The following is a 12,789-nucleotide window of genomic DNA, read 5'->3' on the forward strand; positions in this document are numbered from 1 at the left end:
GTGATATGATCAGATCGCTTTCAAAAATACTTTGAAATGGTCAGTTCACTTTCAAATGTACTTTCAAATATCAGCGTTTTTTTTTAAAAACAGATCAATCAACAGCTGCCGCCAGATATCCTTCAGTTCACTGCTACGGCAAGCCCTCTGACAGTTCTCGCTTACCCGGTATTCCGGTGTAGGGGGTGGTTAACTTCAGCCACTATGTGATCCTATAATATACTGTTGTGGTATTGTTGTTCTACTTTCTTCTAAGTGTGCACACTTACGTTTATTCTTTACTCCTACCGTCTGCTCAGCGATGCAAGCTTTCACTGGTGCTGGCTTAACGGTCCTGGGAGTCAAGTGGATCCGTGTCTCTTCCAAACAAGCTGGATACTGGTGTGGTTTCTACGCGTTTCAGCTCTCCAGGGAGCCTTTGTCAAGATACCCTCCACCAGCTGTGCTTACTCTTTTATAGGATTTTCCTTGTTAACCCTATCTTGGTTTTTTCCATAGTCCATCTGATATTATTATCCTGTTTTTTTATTGATCAAATAATTCATCACCATTTTTCCTTTTCAACTGGTTTCATTCTTTAGAAGTTTTCTAACACACAAGCCCTCCAAAACACTGAAAAAAGTCGATTAATTCAATTAATTGGTACATGCTATATTCTCTTTTACTCTGGTGTTTTTATTAATTTTGTTTTCACATAGCACTTTGCTTTATATAACATTTATATCCAATGGCAAAAATCTTTAACATTACGATTATATTTCTATAATAGTTAATACGCTACTTTAGTCAAATAAAAACTTTTTTATTTATATAGTCATAACAAGTTTTGGCTAGATTCAAACTCGAGACCTTGGTCATGGGAGCTTAAACATTTAACCATTCAGCTACAATGGCTCATTCTATGTTGGCAGGACTTATGGGAATCAAATCTCTCATCTAGTCTTCACCTTATGAAAAGATAAATCATAGCTATTCCTTCATTGGATTCAAACCCTGGGACCTATCCTATCTGAGGCGGATACCTTATCCAATATGCTAGCTGTATAGTCAATATGACTTGTTTAGAAGGTAAACTTATTGTATAATTCCTTTTTGTAAATTTTAGACATTTATCTCTCCTTATTCTCTATAAAAGGAAATAATTTACAGCTCTTAAATTCTGGGGAATTAAAAAAGTAATGCTGGATGGGAGGAGAGGTAATCTTGCAAAGAAATTATTAAAACAGGAAGCTGAATTTATTTTCAATTTTGGGACACTACACCCCAAAGGTCTAAATAGTGAAATGGATATAAACTCTTTCGTCTAATCAAATAATTACATAATGGATATCCATTTTTATTACCAGACTGAATGATATAGACCAATTGCATTGACCATTTAATCCCTACTGAATAGTTAACAACCTTATATGATAAGATGGTTCAGTGGATTCAAGTATCATCCATAGTATTGTTTTCTTCCCTATGTAAAAGTTTTGAGTTCGAATCAAACTAGTTTAAGATTAGGGTTAATATATTATTTTATACAGATTCCAGGTAATATATATACACACCATCTTTGTTGTATAAATTAGGACAGGAGACGGAAATGATTTCCTTTTATAGAGAATAAGGAGAGATAAATGTCTAAAATTGACAAAAAGGAATTATACAATAAGTTTACCTTCTAAACAAGTCATATTGACTATACAGCTAGCATAGTGGATAAGGTATCCACCTCAGATAGGATAGGTCCCAGGGTTTGAATTCAATGAAGGAATAGCTATGATTTATCTTTTCATAAGGTGAAGACTAGATGAGAGATTTGATTCCCATAAGTCCTGCCAACATAGAATGAGCCATTGTAGCTGAATGGTTAAGTGTTTAAGCTCCTATGACCAAGGTCTTGAGTTCGAATCTAGCCAAAACTTTTTATGACTATATAAATAAAAAAGTTTTTATTTGACTAACGTAGCGTATTAACTATTATAGAAATACAATCGTAATGTTAAAGATTTTTGCCATTGGATATAAATGTTATATAAAGCAAAGTGCTATGTGAAAACAAAATTAATAAAAACACCAGAGTAAAAGAGAATATAGCATGTACCAATTAATTGAATTAATCAACTTTTTTCAGTGTTTTGGAGGGCTTGTGTGTTAGAAAACTTCTAAAGAATGAAACCAGTTGAAAAGGAAAAATGGTGATGAATTATTTGATCAATAAAAAAACAGGATAATAATATCAGATGGACTATGGAAAAAACCAAGATAGGGTTAACAAGGAAAATCCTATAAAAGAGTAAGCACAGCTGGGGAGGGTATCTTGACAAAGGCTCCCTGGAGAGCTGAAACGCATAGAAACCAAACCCAGTATCCAGCTTGTTTGGAAGACACGGATCCACTTGACTCCCAGGACCGTTAAGCCAGCACCAGTGAAAGCTTGCATCGCTGAGCAGACAGTAGGAGTAAAGAATAAATGTAAGTGTGCACACTTAGAAGAAAGTAGAACAACAATACCACAACAGTACATTATAGGATCACAGGCTAGTGGCCGAAGTTAACCACCCCCTACACCGGAATACCGGGTAAGCGAGAACTGTCAGAGGGCTTGCCGTAGCGGTGAACTGAAGGATATCTGGCGGCAGCTGTTAATTGATCTGTTTTAAAAAAAAACTGCTGATATTTGAAAGTACATTTGAAAGTGAACTGACCATTTGAAAGTATTTTTGAAAGCGATCTGATCATATCACCTACCCTATCAGACTTTAGGAGTTATTTTAAACAATAAGGTTCATTCATTCTTTACTGCAACACAAACAAAGTATCTGCTGAGGAGATATACAGACCACCGAGTCTTGAAGTTTGATTATGTTTTTTATTAGTGCATAAGTATTGCATAAATATTTACGCTACAATTGCACCTTTTCAATTTTGCAGTTTTAAGTGTACGTGCATTGCATGAGTAACAATTATTATATATTTTTAAAGGATTGTTCTGTATAGATAGATAGTCTTATATGTTAATTTATGTTAAAGAATTGACACCGGTGTTTTAATGTAGTAAGTCAGTGAATTTTTATTTACAATTTATGTGATTATTACTTAAATTGCCAATAAATTGTTTATCCCTGTTAGAATTCACATTTGCAGCAATTTGCTTTATTTATTTATTTATATCTTATTATTATTTTTTTGGTTAATTTAACCTCTTAATTTATTGCCAGATAGCCTTGGTTTGGCGCCACCTCCCCCCGCTTTGTGTTTTTTGGACAGTCCGATTTCGATTGCACATGTGGTGAGAAGTGCAATCAGGAGGTTGGCTTATCTGTAGTTCACATATCTAAAGCTTACACACACTTTGCTTTTTAACTTATTACTTTAAACTTGTAATATGAGCTGAAAAAATAGAAGCGCTATTCATTTAAGGCACAATATAGCGCTATTATTTTTAAATTCCACTTTTAGGCCTTTATATGAGGGAAGTGACAAATTCTGTTTGCAAGCATTTGTCACTTCACAGCTTATGCCAGCAGGTGTAGCTGTTGTAACAACCAAACTGACACAGCTAAAACAAGACGTTCCCTTGACAACTGCAAGCCATGTTCAGTCCTTAATATTACTTTGTGTATTATTATAGTCAGTCTGTTTTAACTTATCCATGCATTTTCTTTTTTTATATTTTGAAAATATATTCTTCCCTGAAGTCTTTTGGACTCTTCCCTGTCAGTACCCTGGTACTTTTGACTTCAGCTCAGTAGCTCTGCAAAGTTTAAAGTATTCTGTTTTCTAATGATGAAAGTATGTTAGTTTCCTTTTGCAAGTGGCAGGATACCTCCTACTACTTCTACTTCAGTTGCCTGTGGTCAACCAAGTCTTTTTTGTATCAGGAACTGTAAGATAAAAGTTTACCTCATGGAATATTTAGACTGTCCCCATAGTTTGAGGCCACTCCTGTCCTCTGTCAAAGGTGGCCAACTCGTCCTCTCTGAGTGCAGCACATGAAATCTCTAGCATCTTAAAAAGTGCTCTATTATATTTTAACAGACACACATACTGTATAGTCTGTGCACACAATTATATACATGTAGGCACACAAGCATACACATACATATAGAAATACACACAAGCATATAAATAAACAAATACATACACACACATACTTAGACACACAAGAACACACACATGCACACACAGATAAACATGGATGTGTGGATAGACACACAAACAGCACGCACGCATACATAAACACACATGAACACAGATATGCACACACACACACATAGACACACATAAACAGACACACACACACATACATAAGGCACACATAAACAGACGCGCGCACACACACATGCAAACCCATATATAGATACTCATAAACAATTGCACACACACACAAACCCATACATAGATAGATATAAACAGAGACATACACAGACACACAAACCCATACATATATACAGGGAGTGCAGAATTATTAGGCAAATGAGTATTTTGACCACATCATCCTCTTTATGCATGTTGTCTTACTCCAAGCTGTATAGGCTCGAAAGCCTACTACCAATTAAGCATATTAGGTGATGTGCATCTCTGTAATGAGAAGGGGTGTGGTCTAATGACATCAACACCCTATATCAGGTGTGCATAATTATTAGGCAACTTCCTTTCCTTTGGCAAAATGGGTCAAAAGAAGGACTTGACAGGCTCAGAAAAGTCAAAAATAGTGAGATATCTTGCAGAGGGATGCAGCACTCTTAAAATTGCAAAGCTTCTGAAGCGTGATCATCGAACAATCAAGCGTTTCATTCAAAATAGTCAACAGGGTCGCAAGAAGCGTGTGGAAAAACCAAGGCGCAAAATAACTGCCCATGAACTGAGAAAAGTCAAGCGTACAGCTGCCAAGTTGCCACTTGCCACCAGTTTGGCCATATTTCAGAGCTGCAACATCACTGGAGTGCCCAAAAGCACAAGGAGTGCAATACTCAGAGACATGGCCAAGGTAAGAAAGGCTGAAAGACGACCACCACTGAACAAGACACACAAGCTGAAACGTCAAGACTGGGCCAAGAAATATCTCAAGACTGATTTTTCTAAGGTTTTATGGACTGATGAAATGAGAGTGAGTCTTGATGGGCCAGATGGATGGGCCCGTGGCTGGATTGGTAAAGGGCAGAGAGCTCCAGTCCGACTCAGACGCCAGCAAGGTGGAGGTGGAGTACTGGTTTGGGCTGGTATCATCAAAGATGAGCTTGTGGGGCCTTTTCGGGTTGAGGATGGAGTCAAGCTCAACTCCCAGTCCTACTGCCAGTTTCTGGAAGACACCTTCTTCAAGCAGTGGTACAGGAAGAAGTCTGCATCCTTCAAGAAAAACATGATTTTCATGCAGGACAATGCTCCATCACACGCGTCCAAGTACTCCACAGCGTGGCTGGCAAGAAAGGGTATAAAAGAAGAAAATCTAATGACATGGCCTCCTTGTTCACCTGATCTGAACCCCATTGAGAACCTGTGGTCCATCATCAAATGTGAGATTTACAAGGAGGGAAAACAGTACACCTCTCTGAACAGTGTCTGGGAGGCTGTGGTTGCTGCTGCACGCAATGTTGATGGTGAACAGATCAAAACACTGACAGAATCCATGGATGGCAGGCTTTTGAGTGTCCTTGCAAAGAAAGGTGGCTATATTGGTCACTGATTTGTTTTTGTTTTGTTTTTGAATGTCAGAAATGTATATTTGTGAATGTTGAGATGTTATATTGGTTTCACTGGTAAAAATAAATAATTGAAATGGGTATATATTTGTTTTTGTTAAGTTGCCTAATAATTATGCACAGTAATAGTCACCTGCACACACAGATATCCCCCTAAAATAGCTATAACTAAAAACAAACTAAAAACTACTTCCAAAACTATTCAGCTTTGATATTAATGAGTTTTTTGGGTTCATTGAGAACATGGTTGTTGTTCAATAATAAAATTAATCCTCAAAAATACAACTTGCCTAATAATTCTGCACTCCCTGTACACATAAACAGACGCACACATAAACAAAGAAGCACAGACTGGCATTCATAGACACACATAAACAAAGAAGCACACACAGACATTCATAGACACACATAAGCAAAGAAGCACACACAGACATTCATAGACACACATAAACAAAGAAGCACACACAGACATTCATAGACACACATAAAGAGTCACGCCCACACAAACACCCATATGTAGATACACATAAACAAAGATGCATGGACACACACACATACATAGACACATAAACAGAGAAGCACACACAGACATTCATAGACGCACATAAACAGACACGCACACACAAACACCCATATGTATATACACATAAACAAAGATGTATGGACACACACACATACATAGACACATAAACAGAAAAGCACACACAGCCATAGACACATCAAAAGAGAAGCTCCACTGACCCTGCCCGATCATGATAGCCACTGCCCCACCCTCCCATAGTGGTCTGCCCACAAATTACCTGTGGGCCTACTAGAAATGCCCTCCCCCACATTTAATTTATTGATACACCACAGGGTAAGTGATTTGTGTAGAGCTGCTTGTGCAAGTACTTGATGGGACACAGATAGCCTGTGCAGTGGCAGTAGTGTGACAGTGCCACCCCTGTCTAATGCTGCCGCAGTCTAATAATCCCACACGTACCTATTATAGTCAGCTCTGCCTGGTGTTCTGGGCAGTAGCCTGGTTTGCCCGCACTGGTAATGGTCCTGCCTGCAGGCAATTGTTTTTATCATATGATTGGGAATAAGCTTTTCTTTCATGTAATTAGCAAGAGTCCATGAGCTAGTGACGTATGGGATATACATTCCTACCAGGAGAGGCAAAGTTTCCCAAACCTCAAAATGCCTATAAATACACCCCTCACCACACCCACAAATCAGTTTTACAAACTTTGCCTCCCATGGAGGTGGTGAAGTAAGTTTGTGCTAGATTCTTCATTGATATGCGCTTCGCAGCAGGCTGGAGCCCGGTTTTCCTCTCAGTGTGCAGTGAATGTCAGAGGGATGTGAAGAGAGTATTGCCTATTTGAATTCAATGATCTCCTTCTACGGGGTCTATTTCATAGGTTCTCTGTTATCGGTCGTAGAGATTAATCTCTTACCTCCCTTTTCAGATCGACGATATACTCTTATATATACCATTACCTCTACTGATTCTCGTTTCAGTACTGGTTTGGCTTTCTACTACATGTAGATGAGTGTCCTGGGGTAAGTAAGTCTTATTTTTGTGACACTCTAAGCTATGGTTGGGCACTTTTATATAAAGTTCTAAATATATGTGTTTAAACATTTATTTGCCTTGATTCAGGATGTTCAACATTCCTTATTTCAGACAGTCAGTTTCATTATTTGGGATAATGCATTTGAATAATCAATTTTTTCTTTGACTTTTCTCCTGTGGGCTGTTAGGCTCGCGGGGGCTGAAAATGCTTCATTTTATTGCGTCATTCTTGGCACGGAATTTTTTGGCGCAAAAATTTTCTTTGTTATTTCCGGCGTCATACTTGTCGCCGGAAGTTGCGTCATTTTTTTGACGTTTTTGCGCCAAAAATGTCGGCGTTACCGGATGTGGCGTCATTTTTGGCGCTTAAAGCATTTAGGTGCCAAATAATGTGGGCGTCTTTTTTAGCGCTAAAAAATATTGGCGTCATTATTGTCTCCACATTATTTAAGTCTCATTGTTTATTTGCTTCTGGTTGCTAGAAGCTTGTTCATTGGCATTTTTTTCCCATTCCTGAAACTGTCTTTTAAGGAATTTGATCAATTTTGCTTTATATGTTGTTTTTTCTATTACATATTGCAAGATGTCTCAGATTGACCCTGAATCAGAAGATACTTCTGGAAAATTGCTGCCTGATGCTGGATCTACCAAAGTTAAGTGTATTTGTTGTAAACTTGTGGTATCTGTTCCTCCGGCTGTTGTTTGTAATGAATGTCATGACAAACTTGTTAATGCAGATAATATTTCCTTTAGTAATGTTCCATTACCTGTTGCTGTTCCATCAACATCTAATATTCAGGGTGTTCCTGTTAACATAAGAGATTTTGTTTCTAAATCTATTAAGAAGGCTATGTCTGTTATTCCTCCTTCTAGTAAACGTAAAAGGTCTTTTAAAACTTCTCATTTTTCAGATGAATTTTTAAATGAACATCATCATTCTGATTCTGATAATGATTCCTCTGGTTCAGAGGGTTCTGTTTCAGAGGTTGATACTGATACATCTTCATATTTATTTAAAATGGAATTTATTCGTTCTTTGCTTAAAGAAGTCTTAATTGCATTAGAAATAGAGGAATCTGGTCCTCCTGATACTAAATCTAAACGTTTGAATACGGTTTTTAAATCTCCTGTAGTTATTCCAGAGGTTTTTCCCGTCCCTGATGCTATTTCTGAAGTAATTTCCAGGGAATGGAATAATTTGGGTAATTCATTTACTCCTTCTAAACGGTTTAAGCAATTATATCCTGTGCCATCTGACAGATTAGAGTTTTGGGACAAAATCCCTAAGGTTGATGGGGCTATGTCTACTCTTGCTAAACGTACTACTATTCCTACGGCAGATAGTACTTCCTTTAAGGATCCTTTAGATAGGAAAATTGAATCCTTTCTAAGAAAAGCTTACTTATGTTCAGGTAATCTTCTTAGACCTGCTATATCTTTAGCAGATGTTGCTGCAGCTTCAACTTTCTGGTTGGAAGCTTTAGCGCAACAAGTAACAGATCATAATTCCCATAGCATTGTTAATCTTCTTCAACATGCTAATAATTTTATTTGTGATGCCATCTTTGATATCATTAGGGTTGATGTCAGGTATATGTCTTTAGCTATTTTAGCTAGAAGAGCTTTATGGCTTAAAACTTGGAATGCTGATATGTCTTCTAAGTCAACTTTGCTTTCCCTTTCTTTCCAGGGTAATAAATTATTTGGTTCACAGTTGGATTCTATTATTTCAACTGTTACTGGGGGGAAAGGAACTTTTTTACCACAGGATAAAAAATCTAAAGGTAAATTTAGGTCTACTAATCGTTTTCGTTCCTTTCGTCACAATAAGAAACAAAAGCCTGATCCTTCCCCTACAGGAGCGGTATCAGTTTGGAAACCATCTCCAGTCTGGAATAAATCCAAGCCTTTTAGAAAGCCAAAGCCAGCTCCCAAGTCAACATGAAGGTGCGGCCCTCATTCCAGCCCAGCTGGTAGGGGGCAGATTACGATTTTTCAAAGAAATTTGGATCAATTCGATTCACAATCTTTGGATCCAGAACATTGTTTCACAAGGGTACAGAATAGGCTTCAAGATAAGGCCTCCTGTAAGAAGATTTTTTCTTTCCTGTGTCCCAGTAAATCCAGTGAAGGCTCAAGCATTTCTGAAATGTGTTTCAGATCTAGAGTTGGCTGGAGTAATTATGCCAGTTCCAGTCCTGGAACAGGGGCTGGGGTTTTACTCAAATCTCTTCATTGTACCAAAGAAGGAGAATTCCTTCAGGCCAGTTCTGGATTTAAAAATATTGAATCGTTATGTAAGGATACCAACATTCAAAATGGTAACTATAAGGACTATTCTGCCTTTTGTTCAGCAAGGGCATTATATGTCCACAATAGATTTACAAGATGCATATCTGCATATTCCGATTCATCCAGATCACTATCAGTTTCTGAGATTCTCTTTCCTAGACAAGCATTACCAGTTTGTGGCTCTGCCGTTTGGCCTAGCAACAGCTCCAAGGATTTTTACAAAGGTTCTCGGTGCCCTTATATCTGTAATCAGAGAACAGGGTATTGTGGTATTTCCTTATTTGGACGATATCTTGGTACTTGCTCAGTCTTCACATTTAGCAGAATCTCATACGAATCGACTTGTATTGTTTCTTCGAGAACATGGTTGGAGGATCAATTTACCAAAGAGTTTGTTGATTCCTCAGACAAGGGTAACCTTTTTAGGTTTCCAGATAGATTCAGTGTCCATGACTCTGTCTCTGACGGACAAGAGACGTCTGAAATTGGTTTCAGCTTGTCGAAACCTTCAGTCTCAATCATTCCCTTCGGTAGCCTTATGCATGGAAATTCTAGGTCTTATGACTGCTGCATTGGACGCGATCCCCTTTGCTCGTTTTACACATGCGACCTCTTCAGCTCTGTATGCTGAACCAGTGGTGCAGGGATTATACAAAGATATCTCAATTGATATCTTTAAAACCGATTGTACGACACTCTCTGACGTGGTGGACAGACCACCATCGTTTAGTTCAGGGGGCTTCTTTTGTTCTTCCGACCTGGACTGTGATTTCAACAGATGCAAGTCTGACAGGTTGGGGAGCTGTTTGGGGGTCTCTGACAGCACAAGGGGTTTGGGAATCTCAGGAGGCGAGATTACCAATCAACATTTTGGAACTCCGTGCAATTTTCAGAGCTCTTCAGTCATGGCCTCTTCTAAAGAGAGAGTCGTTCATTTGTTTTCAGACGGACAATGTCACAACCGTGGCATATGTCAATCATCAAGGAGGGACTCACAGTCCTCTGGCTATGAAAGAAGTATCTCGAATACTGGTATGGGCGGAATCCAGCTCCTGTCTAATTTCTGCGGTTCATATCCCAGGTATAGACAATTGGGAAGCGGATTATCTCAGTCGCCAAACGTTACATCCGGGCGAATGGTCTCTTCACCCAGAGGTATTTCTTCAGATTGTTCAAATGTGGGGACTTCCAGAAATAGATCTGATGGCTTCTCATCTAAACAAGAAGCTTCCCAGGTATCTGTCCAGATCCAGGGATCATCAGGCAGAAGCAGTGGATGCATTGTCACTTCCTTGGAAGTATCATCCTGCCTATATCTTTCCGCCTCTAGTTCTTCTTCCAAGAGTGATTTCCAAGATTCTAAAGGAGCGTTCGTTTGTTCTGCTGGTGGCTCCAGCATGGCCTCACAGGTTTTGGTATGCGGATCTTGTCCGGATGGCTACTTGCCAACCGTGGACTCTTCCGTTAAGACCAGACCTTCTATCGCAAGGTCCTTTTTTCCATCAGGATCTCAAATCCTTAAATTTGAAGGTATGGAGATTGAACGCTTGATTCTCAGTCATAGAGGTTTCTCTGACTCCGTAATTAATACTATGTTACAGGCTCGTAAATCTGTATCTAGGAAGATATATTATCGAGTCTGGAAGACTTACATTTCTTGGTGTTCTTCTCATCATTTTTCTTGGCATTCTTTTAGAATTCCTAGAATTTTACAGTTTCTTCAGGATGGTTTGGATAAAGGTTTGTCTGCAAGTTCCTTGAAAGGACAAAAATCTCTGCTCTTTCTGTTCTTTTTCACAGAAAGATTGCTAGTCTTCCTGATATTCATTGTTTTGTACAGGCTTTGGTTCGTATTAAACCTGTTATTAAGTCAATTTCTCCTCCTTGGAGTTTGAATTTGGTTCTGGGGGCTCTTCAAGCTCCTCCGTTTGAACCTATGCATTCGCTGGATATTAAATTACTTTCTTGGAAAGTTTTGTTTCTTTTGGCCATCTCTTCTGCTAGAAGAGTTTCTGAATTATCTGCTCTTTCTTGTGAGTCTCCTTTTCTGATTTTTCATCAGGATAAGGCGGTGTTGCGAACTTCATTTAAATTTTTACCTAAGGTTGTGAATTCTAACAACATTAGTAGAGAAATTGTGGTTCCTTCATTGTGTCCTAATCCTAAGAATTCTAAGGAAAGATCTTTGCATTCTTTGGATGTAGTTAGAGCTTTGAAATATTATGTTGAAGCTACTAAAGATTTCCGAAAGACTTCTAGTCTATTTGTTATCTTTTCTGGTTCTAGGAAAGGTCAGAAGGCTTCTGCGATTTCCTTAGCATCTTGGTTAAAGTCTTTGATTCATCATGCTTATGTTGAGTCGGGTAGAACTCCGCCTCAAAGGATTACAGCTCATTCGACTAGGTCAGTCTCTACTTCCTGGGCATTTAAGAATGAAGCTTCGGTTGATCAGATTTGCAAAGCAGCAACTTGGTCTTCTTTGCATACTTTTACTAAATTCTACCATTTTGATGTGTTTTCTTCTTCTAAAGCAGTTTTTGGTAGAAAAGTACTTCAGGCAGCTGTTTCAGTTTGATTCTTCTGCTTATAATTTCAGTTTTTTTCATTATAAGATTTAAACTTTGTTTTGGGTGTGGATTATTTTTCAGCGGAATTGGCTGTCTTTATTTTATCCCTCCCTCTCTAGTGACTCTTGCGTGGAAGATCCACATCTTGGGTATTCATTATCCCATACGTCACTAGCTCATGGACTCTTGCTAATTACATGAAAGAAAACATAATTTACATGAAAGAAAATTACATGAAAGAAAACATAATTTATGTAAGAACTTACCTGATAAATTCATTTCTTTCATATTAGCAAGAGTCCATGAGGCCCACCCTTTTTGTGGTGGTTATGATTTTTTTGTATAAAGCACAATTATACCAATTCCTTATTTTTTATGCTTTCGCACTTTTTTCTTATCACCCCACTTCTTGGCTATTCGTTAAACTGATTTGTGGGTGTGGTGAGGGTATCATGAGGGTGTATTTATAGGCATTTTTAGGTTTGGGAAACTTTGCCTCTCCTGGTAGGAATGTATATCCCATACGTCACTAGCTCATGGACTCTTGCTAATATGAAAGAAATGAATTTATCAGGTAAGTTCTTACATAAATTATGTTTTAATGTACTTTATATACTGTAAACATAGATATTTTTCAAGACATTATTCTATAGATTTTTGTTTCTTTACCAGGCACTCA

Source organism: Bombina bombina, chromosome 1 (assembly GCF_027579735.1).
Source record: "Bombina bombina isolate aBomBom1 chromosome 1, aBomBom1.pri, whole genome shotgun sequence".
NCBI classification, from domain to species: Eukaryota; Metazoa; Chordata; class Amphibia; order Anura; family Bombinatoridae; genus Bombina; species Bombina bombina.